We start from the raw sequence: 4,289 nt of genomic DNA, 5'->3' as shown, positions 1-4,289 counted from the left end.
TGCCCCGAGCCGACCCGCCGCCCTGAGGAGGGCCAGGCCGCGCTCAGCGAGCGGGATTGGGGGGGTCCCGCCTACGGAGACCCCCGGCCCCGGTGCCACGTTCACGTGGCCGGGTGCCATGTGCCCATCGCCGGCACCATGTGACCATCCTCAGCACCACGTGCCCATCGCCAGGCACCGTGTTCCCGTCCCCAGCACCAAGTTCCTATCCCCGGAACCATCTTCCCATCCCCGGCACCATCTTCCCGTCCCCAGCACCACATTCCCATCCCCAGCACCACATTCCCGTTCTCAGCACCTCACTCCCTTTCCCAGGCACCACGTTCCCATCCCCAGGCACCACATTCCTATCCCCAGGCACCATGTTCCCATCCCCAGGCACCATTCTCCCATCCCCAGCATGCCACGTTCCCATCTCCAGCACCACATTCCCATTCTCAGCACCACACTCCCTTTCCCAGGCACCACGTCCCCATCCCCAGCACCACATTCCCATCCACAGAACGACATTCCCATCCACAGAACGACATTCCCATCCTCAGAACCACTTTTGCATCCCCAGGCGCCACGTTCCCATCCCCATGCCAAGCCTCCTCTTTCAGCCGCTGCTGAGGCTACGCCTGCCAGCGGTGCTGCAGCCGGGGAGGCTGATAAAGCCGGGGTGTTGGTCGGGCTTTCTGCTAAAGGAACCACGAGATAACAGCGGGAACTCCCTCGTTACTACGAGGGTTACGATGATGGTTTTCCTTTCTCTCATCTGATGGGCAGCACGCAGAGGCCGGTGGCTCACCCTGGCTGCGCTCCGGCTGCAAACATAGTGAGCCGGGAATCCTGCCATCATGGGACAGGCGAGGCGAGGCTCAGCAGGGCACCGGCAGCCCGGGAGGTTCATGGCTGCGGGATCGCCTGGCCCAACCGGTGCTTTTGGGCCCGGTCAAGCTTAAAGGGTGCAATGGAGCTGGTGGGACTTGCTGCACGGGGCTCGGGAAGGTCCCCCACCGTGACATGGTGCCACCATTCCCAGGAACCCCGTGCAGGAGGAGGAGGAGGATTCCTGCAGGATGTGGGCACTGCTGGCAATGACTTCATTAAAAATTACCTTAAAAAATACCCAGAGAAATCTCTCTGATCAACGACCAAGCCTCCAAGTAAACAGGAACACGAGGGCGCGCAGGACCAGCCTCATAGTCCCTCATTGTCCCCTTTGGCAGCAGGCCACCGGCTTGCCTTGTATGGGAGGAAATGGCTTTCTGGTACATTGCAGTTAATTTTTGCCAGTTGGCTCTAACATGAACCTTATTTTATTAGAGTAGCAAAATGAAATGGCGACATTCAGCAGAGCGGTTTACGCTCCAAAGGGGCCAAACCAGGGGTTTTTTTAAGAGCAGATAAGGGACATCTCCATGAAGAAAAACCACCTTTAACGTTGGTGCGTTTTTTGCATCTCTGTGATCTCCCCGGCTCCCTCGCTGACCCTGGCTCAGTTTCTCCAGCCCAGCTGCACGCCAGAGAGCTCCTGGTGCTCCGCCATGGACCGAGCAGTCCGCGGGGCACTGCTCCAGTCACTCCTTTCCTCCATGTGCCCCTAAGGATCTGAAACTCCCAGCACTGAGGCTGCGTGGAGGTGGGCAGACGCTGCGGAGGACAAAATGTGGGGTGGGGGCACTGAAGGAGCAGGGAGAGCAGCCCACGTCTGGGACGGGCCTGGCTTCAAGACCCAGAGCATCCTCTTACTGCCCTGTCTGGGTTAATCACATCCCCAGGGGTGAAGCAGCAAGGCGGGTCATAGAATTATAGAATCATTTAGGTTAGAAAAGACCTTTAAGATCCAACCGTAAGCGGGTCCTTCCTTTGCAGGATAAACCCAGGCTCGTCTGGCCCTTTTGGGCTTCACCGAGACCTACTCAGGAGGGAAAAGCAGGTCCCGGCACCCCAGGGGTCCCCGGGTGTCCCCTGCTAGGAGACACCCACCACCCACCCACGCACCCCTCGCCAGCTACAGCAGCAGCTTCAGCAGGCTGCCCCCGGGCAGAGCAGCTGGGAGATGAGCGGAGAGGTCCCCCCTTGCTGATCTGCATTTGTTTTAAGGTCTCTTTCATGTACTCTTTGAGGCTCGTTTCCTGTTCTTTGTAGAAAACAATGCTCCCCCCCCACCCCCCCGCCCGTCCCAGGGTGGCTTTATCTCCCCTCCCGTGGGCTGCACTCCCTCGGGAGCTGAGCTTTATGTTTGTCTTAAAATACAAAACCCTGCTCTGATTTAACCGAATTGATTTTAAAGCTGCGTCTGGTATTTGATGTCTGGTAGATGCATTTAAACAGATCTAGATCTTCTGTGTTTGGGCAGATTAACGTGAAGCTGGTAATTTACTGTGCAAGTGACAGCAACTGGAAGGCTGGACTGTAAATGCTGACATGGATTGAAATTCAGGTCTGGAGCTTTTCACGCAAGCTGGAGCACAGATGCTCGGAATAACGTATTATCTGTCTATTATACAACACAATATTATCTGTTTGCGTTTTGCGCTGCTTTAACTACTTCGTTCCTAGCCCAGAGCCTCCTGAGAGTGAATCCTGTATAAACGGCCCGTTACTGATGTCTGCACCGCAAGGACCTTCTCACCACCCTGTACTTTCCTGTCCTCAAAACAGGGACAAGATTCCCTCAGATCTCCTGGTGGCTGTAGATCCTGCTGGGATCCTGCTGGGACATACTGGCATCTGGCTGCAGGAGAACGATGGGTACATCAAACCAGCTGCAACAGCTTCTCCTGTGGGAGCCAGGAGCTCATCATCTACTGGTCCCTTCATGGCTGAGCTGTTCCACCAAGGCGACTTGCTCCAGAGACCTTCAGGGTGGTTTGGGGATGTCCGGTGATCTCCTGTAGCTGGAAGATGTGATCAGGCAATTAATTAAATTTGATTTACAAGCCAATAAGGCATCGACTGGGAGAGCAAAAAAACCAGTGCCCACGTGCACCCCAACAACCTCCCAAGGAGGATGCAAATTAAGGTTACCACAGTCCTCGGTAGCCTTTAGAGGAAATTCCCATGATTTTTCTTTGTTTGCTTCACTGGTGGAAATCGGGGATCTAAAACTTGCAGGGCCTGATGTGCTGGCTCCCCGGGGACCTCCTCTCCCTCTGCTTCCCGGCCGGGCCGTGCCCCGCCGGTTCTCCCCGCTGCAGAGCTGCTCCGCTGCCGGCAGAGGGAAGCATCCCCCCGGTGATACGGGGAGAGGGGCCCCGGTAGCCCGGCCAGGTCCCCCGGGGGCTGGAGTCCAGCCTTGAAGGGTCCTGGGGGGAACCCGAGAAAGGGGGGAGTGGGAGCAAATACCTCTGCAGAAGGAGAACCTGAGCGTGGCTGGAGTATCCGAGGTGCAGCTGGAAAAAGTGGTCCTCCTCTGGGGTAAAGCCAGTGCTGGTGTCTCCCGCCTGGGCTCTGCAACCCTTGTCCATGGGACACATGATGGCCAGGCAGCTTTCCATATTTTGGGGCAAGGCGGAGGTGCCCAAAGAGTTTGGATGCCACCAGCCTCCCTCCAGGCACTTGGCAGAAGCGCCTGAAACGGGACTTGTTGTCTAGAGGCTCCCAAAAGGCAGCAGGGAGAAGGAGGCACTTCCAGAAAGAGCTGTGCCTGGGTTTGCCCTGAACACTGTCTTTCCGAGAGCGTGCAGGATTAGTAGTCAAGCAGAGAGAGAGGCGTGGGGCTGGCACTCCAGTTTACACACAGTGTTTCCCCAGCGTAAGGTAAAGTCATGATTCTCTCATATTTGCAGTGTTTCTCATTTATTAGTGATTCTCTTAACGGTACAGCAGGGCTATCAGCCAGTCTCCCTTGAGCTTTCTGCACAGCAAGGCCTTGCAAGCTGTGTAGTTTGCACCTTAATATTTTATCAGCCAGCCAGTGACTGAAAAAGAAAATCCAACCATTCTCCCTGGAACTTCCCTGTCATGTCCTGTCCCTCACAACAGTCTGTACCTGGTTTGAAACACCCAGACAGCTGGCAGGTTCCTTTGGACTCTCTGAATATGGGGCTTATTATCCCGGACAAGGGGTTCCTCAGCCCAGGATGGTTTGTTCTCTCTGCTCTGCAGTCATTAGCTTTGCCCTACAGTAATTAGCTGTGGATATTGGCATCTTTATGCAGCGTAACCATATAACAACACCCAGCTCCTATCCCAAAGCAGATCTGGAGGCACCTTGCAGATCCTTATCTGAACTTTCCGATAGGGAAGCTGAGCTGTGTAGCGGGGAAGGTATTTATCCACCAGCACCCTGTAGAGAGACA

The sequence above is a fragment of the Haliaeetus leucocephalus genome, unplaced genomic scaffold, assembly GCF_000737465.1.
Source record: "Haliaeetus leucocephalus isolate CR32 unplaced genomic scaffold, Haliaeetus_leucocephalus-4.0 Scaffold157, whole genome shotgun sequence".
NCBI classification, from domain to species: domain Eukaryota; kingdom Metazoa; phylum Chordata; class Aves; order Accipitriformes; family Accipitridae; genus Haliaeetus; species Haliaeetus leucocephalus.
Note: the sequence above shows the minus strand (reverse complement) of the source record.